The 12,654-nt window shown below is 35.6% G+C and overlaps 1 protein-coding gene across 1 annotated transcript in view; it reads left to right on the forward strand.

The window, feature by feature from the left end:
* The window catches only part of LOC150102767 (uncharacterized), a 146,144-nt gene that overhangs the window by 102,401 nt on the left and 31,089 nt on the right, over positions 1 to 12,654 (forward strand). The window lies entirely within an intron of this gene.

Below are 12,654 nucleotides of genomic sequence, written 5' to 3' on the forward strand. Positions count from 1 at the left end.
CTGGTCATTGTTATATAGAAGGAAGAAAGTAGGCGAAAGAACAAAATCTTATGAAACACTAGCATTAGTTGCAAAGTTTGAAGATAAAGATCAATCCACAAGAAGATGTAACAGGCATCCATAGAGAAAACTGGAGACTGGAAACTGGCAACTCAGTTGCAGAAATTATAAACAGACCATATGTAAGGTTCGATATTTGGCAAGCAACAATGGGATGCAAAGTATACACTTGAGGATATTTTTGAGGAGGTTGAGGAAAAAGGAGACAATGGAGTGGTGGTGGACAAGGATCTGAAGTTCAGAGGTCACATTGCACAAGTTGTGCAGTCATTACATCGGATTATGGCAATGATGCAGCAGACCTTAACATGCAGAAATAAAGACGTTATAGTTCCATTGCATAAGGCCTTGATCAGGCATCATATGGATTATTACACACAGATTTGGTTTCTTGGTTTTCATGAGATTGAAGATATATTAGAAAGGGTCCAGAAAAGACTGACAAAGGTAGTAACTAGGCATACGTTTCTGTGGTTTAGCAGTTCATAAGAAAGATTCCGGTAATTGGACCACATGTTTATTAAGATAAATAACAATAAAAAATATATATATAAAAATAAAAAAAATTAAAAAAACCTGACAAGTTTCGTAAGTCATTTGACTTACATCTTCAGGGGTCAAAGGTAACTAAAAGTTTAAAACATCTTGTGTTTTAAAAAATCTTGTGTTTTACTCAAAAATGTAAGTCAAACGTCTTACGAAACTTGTTGGGTGTTTTTTTTTATTGTTATTTATCTTAATAAACATGTGGTCCAATTACCAGAATCTTTCTTATAAAAGTCGTAACTGTCTTTGGGAAGTGGAATATGAAGATAGATTGAAGGAATGCAATTTGCAAAGCCTTGTGAATAGTAGGAGTAGGAGGAGAGTGGATATGATTGAGATATTTAAGTTACTAAAAGGTTAGTACTGGGTTAATGCAAAAGAAATTTTTAATAGAATGGGATAAGGAGGGCATGAGCAAGATCATAATGAGCATGTTCTTTGCATGGAGAGTCCAGTGATGAGTCTTTTCACTCCATGGAGGTCTGGTGTTAATAATAATGATGATGGAAGTTTATATGATAGGCCTTAGTGCCAATTCCCATTAAATGCCTTAGAGATATCAAGGGCAACCATTTATGATTCCTCACACCTTTCTAATGGCATTTATCCAAAGGTGGGAAACATAAGCAAGAAAATCTCTTTTGATCAACAGTGGCAGAATCTATATTGTGATCATTCATTAGTTGGGAGGATTCGAGGTAACTTAGAAGTTGAGAGTTAATGGTTTTCTTCATTACTTTAATAAAGAACTGAAGTGGATGGATGAAAATGGATAGTAATTATATTGCACATATTTTCATCCTTTTTAGGACTTTTTGTATTCAATTTGGAAAAGATTCTTCTGATCTCTTTCTGATAAAGAATCACAGAGGTATTGAATTGATGATCATGGCATTTATCAAGATCATCTGTGCCAGAATTAAGGAAAAGTAAGAAGCTAGGATATTGCTTTTTTCTATGAGTAATAATGATATAATACAACATCTAAGTGCAAAAGAAGTGGAAGAACGGTCAGAGACAAAAGTTATACACCCAGTAGTTTTTGCCAAGAGACCAGAGACAGGATGATTGGTATTTGGACACAAAGCAAGTGTCCTGCTGTTAATCCTTTCAAAATCAGTTTTATGCTGACACCTTGCATGAGCTATTTCAGGCTTTGGTATAAGCAGAAAAGGGAGATGAAGATTTCCATAAAAGCCAATTGCAAAAGCCCATTTCTTTTCTTCTACATCCTGAGCACACTTCTTGGAGAACTACGGCTTAGATAAGGGACAAGAATTTAAAGTGGAATACAGAATAAAGGTTTACGTAAGAATTGTTCAAAAGAGTTCAGTGCAAATATTTGGATCAAAAGACTGAAAACACTAATCCAACTGAAAGAATCTAGCTTATGCATAGAAGTCACATCATCCTATTTGAATTTCTTATAATGCCGGACAACATTTGGATTCAAGTAATTGTATGAATTTTGCTCAATGAGAGAAGAAATCAACACCAGGATGTGGTTTGAATTGCCTAGAGGACAAATAACATTCACAGTATACTTAAAAGGGTCACTGGTGAAAAAGATATCTAGAGTGTTTAGAGACATTTGGGGTTATTTGGTATTCTGGTGCACATGTGAACAATTTGTGTAAGGTACTGTTAAGCACATATGTGTCAGTCTTTACTTGCTTGATATGTGCAGTGGGAAAAACAAAGCTAGTTGGAGTTATGAGCAGTAAAATCTCTAAAGAAGATTATTATTATTATTATTATTATTATTATTATTCAGGCCTTCATTCAAAAGACTCATCATGGAAGATCCTTTCTAGGATACACAAAGTCTATCATCCCGCTCCTTGACCATTCTTGCTCTCACCACTCTATCAGGCAATGCATTCTACGGTTCAACCCACCCTCCACGCAAAGAAACAACTCCTCATCCTCTTGCTCACAGCTTCCTTTTGCAACTTCCAGGGATGGTCCCTTCTCATTGCAACTTCCTGCTGTTCCACCAAGTGAAAGAACTCCCCAGTGTCAATTCTGTAATTACCTCTCAACAGTTTAAAAGTCTCAGTCATATCACCTCTCCTTCTTCTATCTACCAAACTCTGAAGTCCACATTCCCTCAGCCAATCCTCATAACTAACATTATACAGACCTGAGGCTATGTTTGATATCTGTCTTTGTACCCTTTCCACAGTTAATTTATCCCCTTCAAATCCTGGGGACCAAATTTGAGAACAATAGTCTAAGTGTGATCTAATCAGGGTCTTATACAATGGAACGATAACTCTTTTATCTCTACAAGTGAGCATCCTTCTCAGTATTGCAGCAGTCCTCTGGGTTACCTTCACCACCTTTGCAATATTTTCCCTGTATTTCAGTTTTCTATCAATCATCATCCCCAGATCTCTTGCCTCCCCTACTTCCTCCAGTACAGCTCCTCCAATCAAGTATGCAGCCTCCCATCGATGTATCCCAAACTTCAAGATGTTATATTTTGCTGCATTAAACTGAAACCCCCATTTATTTGCCCATCTGTCTAGTTTATTCTAATCCTCTTGCAGGGCTGCCACATCTGCTCTATTACTAATAACCCTTCCCAGCTTCACATCATCTGCAAACAACTGAATATCCCCCTTCAATCCATTGACAATGTCATTGATATAAAGGTTAAACAATACAGGTCCCAGTACTGAGCCCTGTGGGACCCCACTTGTAACCTTCTGCCTCCTTGATACTGCCCCACCATACACAAATCTCTGATGCCTATCAGACAGCCAATCCTGAATCCAGTTGACTAACCCGACATCTAAACCCATGTACTGCAACTTAAATATCAGCTTATCATGTGGCATGCTGTCAAATTTGCAAAATAAAAAAAAAATGGCAGTATATGCCTTTCCCTCATCAACTGCTGTTGTCACTTTATTATAAAAGGCAATCATATTACTAAAGCAAGAGCGCCCCTTAAGAAATCCATGTTGACTCTCACAGATAACATTACTCTCATCTGCCCATTTCTTGGGTACCTTTCCCTTAGCCAGAATTTCATTGGAAAGCCAGGTCAATGGAGATGTCAGTTCTTTAGCAGATTCTCTCAAAACCCATGGTGAAATACCATAAAGTCCCACAGTGTTACTGACATCCACTATACTCAGTATTTGGAACACACTCCCTCCTATAGCACCTCTAAACCTTAAACCTGTCATATCACTCTAGTATTAAAACTTACTTCTCCAGGATGAAATACCCCAAGAAAGTGTTTATTGAACAACTCCACTATGTCCTCTGCATCCGTCACTCTATTCCCATTTTTATTCCAATGTATTATTCTGTATGATTATTCCACAATCATTTCTCCTCCTACTGGTCACATAGCTAAAAAATTCCCTAGGATTATCTTTGGATCTTAGTGCTAGTCTCTCTCATATTCCACTTTCACCTTCCTTACCATATTAGTCACTCTCCTGGCCTGAGTCTTATATTCTCCATGTATCTGTTCTCCACCCCCTCTCCTTATATCTCTTCTATAATCTCTTTTTCACCTGCAGTTCCTGTTTGATATTGTTTGTCATCCACTTTACACCAGTGGCGTAGCTAGATCTTTTGTTGCCTGGGGCGGTCCCTGAGTTTGCCACCTCTCTCAATACACACCAAAAATACTACAAAAAGTCAAAACGACGTATAGGGAAATAAATGAAAATGCTATGTTTATTTTTAAACTTTAATTCCAGCATTCTTGCTTTTCTGTCAGCAAAATCGATGACATTTCTTGGCCAGGTTGGCCAAGTGTGTAGCATATCCGCTCTCTAGCCAAAAGACTGTGGGTTCGAATCCCACCGTGGACATGGATGTTTGTGATTGTCTGTGAAAATACTAGTGGTGGTGGTGGTTGGTAGTAGATGGCATTGGTGTAGTTGTGGTTCATTGTAGTTAGTGGATTTGAGTGGTGGGGACAGAGTTGTAGAGTAGGTGCCCTCCCTCAATGAGTCTTTGGACTCCCTGGAAGTGTCACGTAATAATAATAACATTGTCGAAGTATATTTCATCACTCAGTTGCTTCTATAGGCAGTATGGCAAGATTTCTTAAACACAAGGTACTCATTATAGATTTTAGATAATTCTTAATCAATTTTATTTAGAAAAACTCCTCTCACAACTAGTAACACTTAAAGCAGTTGTGAGGAAAATTCGCAGTAGTATTACAATATTTGGAACTAAGTTCTCCAGAGTGTATTTTAGAATAAACTGCAAAAGTTCAAGGGGACTGTCCTTCCAATTCTCTGTTTCGTCTTACATAGCAGCAAACAGAATAAAACTCTGAAGTCTTTTTCTCTCAAACAGGAACTCTTTCTTATTAATGCCATCATGATCATGATTTAGTTGATATTCGTATTTATCTCGAAAGATTCGATGGAGTAAGGAAGACATATTTTTCAGCAAGAACATAAAGCTGTTGAAATGATATGGTGACTTCTTGGATCACTCTGTCCAGTGAAAAAAAACAAAAACAAAAAAAACATTTCTCTCCTCAACTCAGTTTCATATGACAATTCAGCATCTTGTGATTTTTCACCTGCCATCAGTTTCTTCTTTCTACACCGACGTTCCATGACTATCCCCAGATCATCACAAATTTCTTTGGCGTAAGCTACTGAATTGTTAACTCTAATTCATACATATTTTCAGTTAAAATTTCTTTTAAAGCCTCGAGGTTTATGTCACATTGTAGTATATTCAGTCCTTTGGTTTGGAGGTAGACTTGTATGTCATTAATTTCTAGAAGGACGGATTCCCACAGGCCAAGAAAGCACAGGAAGGAAAACGATTGTAATGCAACAAGCAGCAGGCCAACATCTGACCTGGTAACTATTTTCTTCTTCACCAGTTAAATGTTCCACAGCACTTAAGATTTGGAGTAATTTTTTTTACAACACTCACAGCATCTCCCCGTGCAGTCCACCGAGTTTCTACTACACGTTTGACACTTTGACCAGTGACTGAAGCCAGAATATCCATGCGATGGGTTGAGGAAGAAAAAAACATGAACAAATGCCCCACAGTTTCAAAAAAGGTAATAACAGAATTCACAGCAACAAAAGCTGCATGTACACCTGCCAAACTCAGCGAGTGATTTGTACATGCGACAAATTCTGCTTTTCCATCAATTTCCTTTATGCATCTCTGAATGCCAGTATGTTGACCAGCCATCACAGCAGCATTATCATATGCTTGTCCTCTACAATTCTGAATATCAATTCCATTGTTTTCTAATTTTTGCAAAATCATAGTTGAAATATTCTTGGTGGTTTTACCTTTTGTTTCAATGAAATCAACAAATGATTCCACAACCATCACTTTATTTCCATCGATCATTCATTGATAGTATTTAGCCTTACGGCTGTTTGGGGGTAGTTATATATGCCACTATCTAGGGAAATGATTATGAGCAAGGCGGTTTCCTGTTGCCTCCCTTGCCATATATCCTATGGCTGTAGCCTGTGTGTAAACTGGTGGAAAAAACCCTGTTGTCCACGCCCAAGACCGGCTAACTTAGCTATGGCTGAGGAAGATCCTTAAGCTCCTCATGTCGTCGACGGGAACTGAACCGAGGACACTCCTTCCCCAGGCATATGGTCGCGAAGTGCATAGCCACTAGGATAACCATGCGGGACCCATCGATCATAACATAGCGTAAAACTTGGCTAGTTTGATCCTCTTATGAGAAATATCAGGGGGTGCTGTCAAATATCATAGAAAAATACTTTGCTTCTTTTACTTGCTCGATAACTTTACTTCTTACTTTTACTCCCAAAATTTCTATAAACTCGTCCTGAATAGCTTTCAATCGAACCACCATGCATTTTATTGTTTTATTTTTAAGAATTTGAATTATAGTATGATAGGGAAATGTAAGAGTTTGGTTATATTTATATTTTATTTATTTTAGTTATAAGTATAGTAGTTAAAACCTAATTATTAATTAAGTAATAAACATTACTAAGTTAATATAAATAAAAGAATCGTCGAAAAATAAAATTGTGGCTCACGTGAAAACCCCCCAAAAAGTGCCTCCTGGGGCATACCGCCCCCTCCCTACCCCCCTAGCTATGCCACTGCTTTACACCAAATTGTGTCCTCTTCTTCACTCATAGAATACAGTTTACTATTGCTGCCAGTAAATATTCATTTACAATTTCCCATGCACTAATGATATTCCGGCCTCCTAATTCTGCCCTTTACCAAGTTGATATCTAAGACTATTATAATCACCTGCCTTATAATTCCACGTATGTTCCCTTTTCTTTAATAACACTCTTGCATGTCTATTCATCTTTCAAGTCAAAACCACATGGTCACTCTCTCCAACAGCGGGGAGAGATGTCATCTCAGTTATTATCCGCTCTTCTGATGCTATGCCCAAATTCAAAACTCTTGAACCTCTTGTTCCCTCTATTACATGATGCCTAAGACATATGTCCCTCAAGAATTCCAGAAATTCCATTCCCTTATTACTACATGCATTTTCCTCTTTCCCAACTTACACTGTTGTAGTTAAAATCTCCCATAACAATTATACTTCTTGCACTTGCGAAGCTCAACTGCCTAAACATTTCCTGCTCCCCACCCTCTGTGCTCCTTGGCTTGTAGCAAATCCCACTAAATATCCTTTCTTTCCCATTTCTACCTCACACCATATGCAGAGCCAGCGCTAGGGTCTTTGTCGCCCGCATACGTCTATCTAAGTGCCCCTGTAACGATCCGGGCGTGTGTGGTTCTTTTACGATAATAAAAATTTAAATTATTTGAAATTTCTTACATAAATTTTGACAGAAGTGCCACACGTTGGTTTGCTAAATGTAACGAAACAGGGGTGTTGACTAGGCAGGATAATCGTTAAAAACCTGAATATTCAAAAAATTCTCAAAAGTTAAAGCAAATTTTGATAAAGCCACTTCACTTTAATCGTTGAATATAATGATACAGGGATTATAGCCTTCTCACCAACCCGAATCGCTAACAAAATTAAAATGAATTTTAATTTAAGTAAAAATTTATTTGAACTAAAGTTTAAAAAATTCTTGCATTTTACAAGTTACTAAATTCTTAGTAACGTGTAAAAAATTTTTAATAATTTTTATAAGTGGAACTATCTTTTAGGAAAATAAAAGAAACTCAAGATAGATGAGAAAATAAGAAAAGAATTCAGAAATAATTAGAACATTTAATAGAAGTATTCAAAAAATAACATATTTACAGAATAACAGAAAATAAATTAAATTACATAAATATACTTGAAATTTTTTAAATTAAAATTTAAGGGTTTTTGATTTCATATTCATAAAATTAGAAATAATGGTCTTAATGTCTAATTCCGCACATATATCATTTTCAATAGCTATTAACGCCAAACTAACAAGCCTTTTTTGTGACATACGTGTTGTTAAGTAGGTTTTAATCAATTTCAACTTGGAAAAGGAATGTTCACCACTCGCTACACTAACAGGTAAGGTTAATAGTATTCTTAAAGAAATTGAAAAGTTTGGGAAAGATAAATTATTGGACACAATAAAATTAAGAATATCGAAAGGGTTTTGAATATTTAAATTATCCTTCCGAAAAATATCCCGGAAAGCACATAACTCGTCATATAATTCTATTGCATTGACGTCTTTATTGTCGCCATTCTTCAAATTCTTGAAATTATTTTCCTGTTCTTGAAGTTCTTGAAATTCTTGATAATTTCAAGAACTTCGTTCTTGAAATTATCATAATATGTTTTTAGTTGTTCGAAACGTTCTATTAACGAAACATTGCAACATCTAGAAGTGTATAAAACACATTCACTCTAAATTTATCTTCTGGCGATTGTGGCGTTTCGTCATGATGCTTGTAGTCAAATTGTCGTGTCTTCTTTCATCGTCAGACTTCTGTACTAGTTTTAAATTCTTGTTCTCCATCCACCTCTTCACTCAGTTCTTTTGCTGTTTTAGAACTTCTTTAAAATTTGTATCTCATCGATACTCTTGTAAGAATATTTTTAAGATTTCGATAGATTCTAAAGCAAGTGTAATGTACATATTTTTGTCTTGAAGCATTTTACTCACAGGATTTATTCTGTTAAGTAAATTATGCCCAGTTATAAGAGAGCAAATAAATTTGCCTTTATTTTAGCACATAATGTTTGTGCTTCATGCTTTCTTTATCAAAATTTTCATTATTTAAAATTTCAAAGAGTGCATCATAAATTTCTCGTAACTGATATCATAGAGGGCGGATTGCATTAATTTTACTTTCCCATTGCGTTTCTGATGGCTGTTTCATAAAACAATTTCAATGTTAATTTTTTACGAACTTTAAAAGGATTGCCTAACGTTTGTAAGAGAATGAAAAGAAACTGTATATTTCTTGAATAATTGCAAAGAAACTAATTGTATCTGCATTCACTTCGGCTGCATTGTTAATGATTACATTTAGAGTATGAGCAGCACATCCACGTAAAATGCTCGAGGATTTTTGTTTAAAAGCATATTTTGGAGCCCATATTTTTTCCCTTTCATTGCCCCATTGTCATATCCTTGACCTCGCATATCTTCAATGGGAATGTTCCATTTTTCCAGTTGTTCCATTATTGTTGCACATAAACCACGTCCTGTGGAATCTGATATATCTGCAAAACCTACAAAGTTTCCCCTGATCTTGACAATTCCATTGTCACAGGAAACAAAGCAAATAATAATGGTCATTTGTTCTGTTTTACTTGCATCAGGTGTGCAGTCTAAAATTATGGAATAATATTTAGATTTTGAAATTGATAATAAAATTGTATCCCTGATTGCGTTACTTAAAGTTTCCAATATTTAATTTTGACTATCTTTACTCAAATAGTGTACTCTATTGTTTCGTTGTAGGGCCTTTTCAACATGATTTTTCATAACAAGATCAAACTTCGCAAACAGTTCGACTAATTTTAAAAAATTGCCGTTATTCCTTTCATATAATTTATCAGATTATCCGTGAAAAGCTAAATTTTGGCTACCAAGGAATTTTATAATTTCAATCAAATGTTCTAAAGCACTCATCCATTGTTTCTTTTCCATTGAGTCTGGCAATCAATAGTAGTTTTGTTTTTTAAATTTTTATCAACTTCCTTCCATTTTAAGAAATTTTTCATGTGAGTTAAACTAGCCTCATGTCTATGCAAAGTTGTACTTACATTTCTCCAATCGTTATAACCTTCTGCAATACTACTTGATTCGGGTGCGAAAGGTTTGCAACAAAAGCAAAAAACAGAATTTAAAGTTTCGGAATAAATGAGCCATGTTCTTGGCACAAGGTCACCATTTTCCATTATATTTGGTAACACGCATTATTATAATGCGTGTTACCAAATTTATGACCATATGTATCTCTGAGATATATTATATTTTTCTGTTGAACAGGCCCCATTTCAATTAAAACAACTCGTAATTTTTCATCAATATTTCCCCATTCACCTGGATCTTCTAAATTTACAGAGACTAACAATGTGTTAGTTTCATGGTCAACTACAACTAAATCTTCTCCTAACTGTTTTTCACTTAAATCATGCATCTTGTTATCTTGTTCAATAGTTGAAATAGTACTTTCAAGAAAACTGGATGATGTGCACGGTTCTTCAACTCTGATTTCTGATGTATCGAGTTGGTTACAATATGCATCAGAATATTTTAATATTTTAACAAATTATTAAAAGCCCCAGTTTGTTTCTTAACATCTGCTTCTTTTGCAGCATGACGCTTACGATTTTGTGCACCGGATAACTTTTTTTTAAATTTTTGATTCCATTTCTATTTTATACCCACAAGAAATTATTACACAACACGACACAGAGACGAAATAATAGTCTGCACTGCGCTACTGTCAGTAGCCTACTGAGATGCGTACCATATGACTGGTTAACTAGCAACAAATGTTTTGTACAAAAATTCGTTTCTGCACATAAAACCGTTCACCATTTCACTTTAGATAGACTGCAGTAGACACACCATTCTGTAAGCAAGCATTTAGCCTGCTCTCACTGCAAAATTGTAAACAGCCGGCTGATCAAAGAGGTGGCAATATACAATTTTTTAAAATTTTTATTCGGTGTATCTGGCCTTATTTATTTTAATATTGATCATTCTAAGAATTTTTTGTTTTCATGATAAAAATTTTGTTTCTTAAAAATGAACTTATGAACAGTGCCCCAGTGGCGGTGCCCCCTTCGTAGCAGCACCTGCATGCACCGCATGCCCGCTTTCTCCGGCCCTGACCATATGTTTTCAAACCCATTAGTGTCACTGCCTTCCAAAGCCTCCACTCTTAGAGGACATAAGTCATCATTTATCATAAGCAGTATTCCACCACCACGTTTTCCCTTCCTATCCTGCTGAAAAATGCTGTACCCTGCTACTTCTATTCCTGTTATCATATCATCTTCCATCAACCAAGTCTCCGAGATTCAATAATCTTTGGCCAGGCTGATGCTATCAATGCCACCAATTCATCTCCTTTATTCCGGATACTCCTGATATTGATATAAAGCATAAAAATGTCACTGTTTCTATACCTATCATTATCTATTATTAGGTGACCTTATTTAGGTGACAAGATGACCTTACTATAAGGAAAGTTAGACTGGAGAAAATCAACATTTAAAATTGAGGAAATCAAAACGTTCAGAATGGTTGATGGTATTAGGGTAGCAATAAAAACAACAAATAAATCTGTTTTTTAGATTTTTTTGACTAAAGATTTTTAGTCAAAGCAGATCAAAAAGAGTTGTAAACTCTCTGTCACAGTATATCACAGCAAACATGCACAGATCTTGTGCATTTTTGTTGTGATATACTTTGAGGCAAAAAAAAAAAGGTGCAAGTGAAGTGAGTAGTTCCTGAAAGAGCTGAATATTGAATTTCTGTTAGGACTGGAGGAAGATGAAAACTAAGATCACATATATTTGTGAAGTGAATTGGGACAACTCTGGCAGTTTTTGCCTCTGTCTGCATGTAATCTATTTTTCTTTGCTCAATATTGCATAGTCATGTGTAAGGGACACAGATGTAGTATGGATTCTTACTAAGCCATACACATGGATAGCATAGAACTCCTCTGTAAATCATAGCCTTAACAGTATCCACATATAACACAACGTGGACTCTCTCCAGGCACATCTAGTAAAATAGCGGCAGCATGATTATTTGCTTCCTGACCTGGAACTCTCTTAAAACATTACCATTTGGTTCAGTCCAATACTCCAGTATACTATCTAATGTCCGTTTTAGAGAATGACCACTAAAGCTTTTAGAGAATGACACTACTCCCCTTAACTTTGTGGCGATCATGGTCGAAAAAATTGCAGCTTAGGTCGCATGTATCTGAGAGATACATTCATTACTAGTATGTGCTGAAATGCGATAAAACTTAAAAAAAAAAACAACGCAGCAAATATAATACATGATGGTTTATTTATTTTCAGTTACAATCTAGAAATTATTGAACAAAGAAACAAAGGCAAAAAAACAACAACTAAACCAATACTATATTGACATTGGGGTTCGTGGTATTTCTCAGATACAATTTACTATCAAATATCACTTTCACTTTCGCATTCGACTTTGTCATTCTTATCATCGGACTCCAGAAACAAAATCATTGAATCTCTTCAACATCTGATGGATTATCCAATCGATATATTTTTCCAGCCATTTTTAATGATTAAAACAAAAAAAACAATACTATACTGACATCGGAGGTCACGGTATCGCTCAGATACAATTTACTATGAAATATCACACATAACACATGTTAAACCAAAACTGACAGCATAAACAGTGTGGAATATCTCTCATAATATATGCATGCGCAGCTAGTCATGACCTCGAAGCTAGATATATACTGGATATGTGTAATATTCTTACACATATATACTGGATATGTATAAGAATATTTATATTAAACAGTTTGTTTGTATCTGTCAGATCAGCAACGACCTCTGCAGGGTTAAAAAGAAAAATTGTTCAGTCTCTCCATGGTGTC

Source organism: Typopeltis vanoorti, chromosome 10 (genome assembly GCF_054136105.1).
Source record: "Typopeltis vanoorti isolate ZY-2024b chromosome 10, IOZ_Tvanoo_1.0, whole genome shotgun sequence".
In the NCBI taxonomy this organism is placed as follows: Eukaryota; Metazoa; Arthropoda; class Arachnida; order Uropygi; family Thelyphonidae; genus Typopeltis; species Typopeltis vanoorti.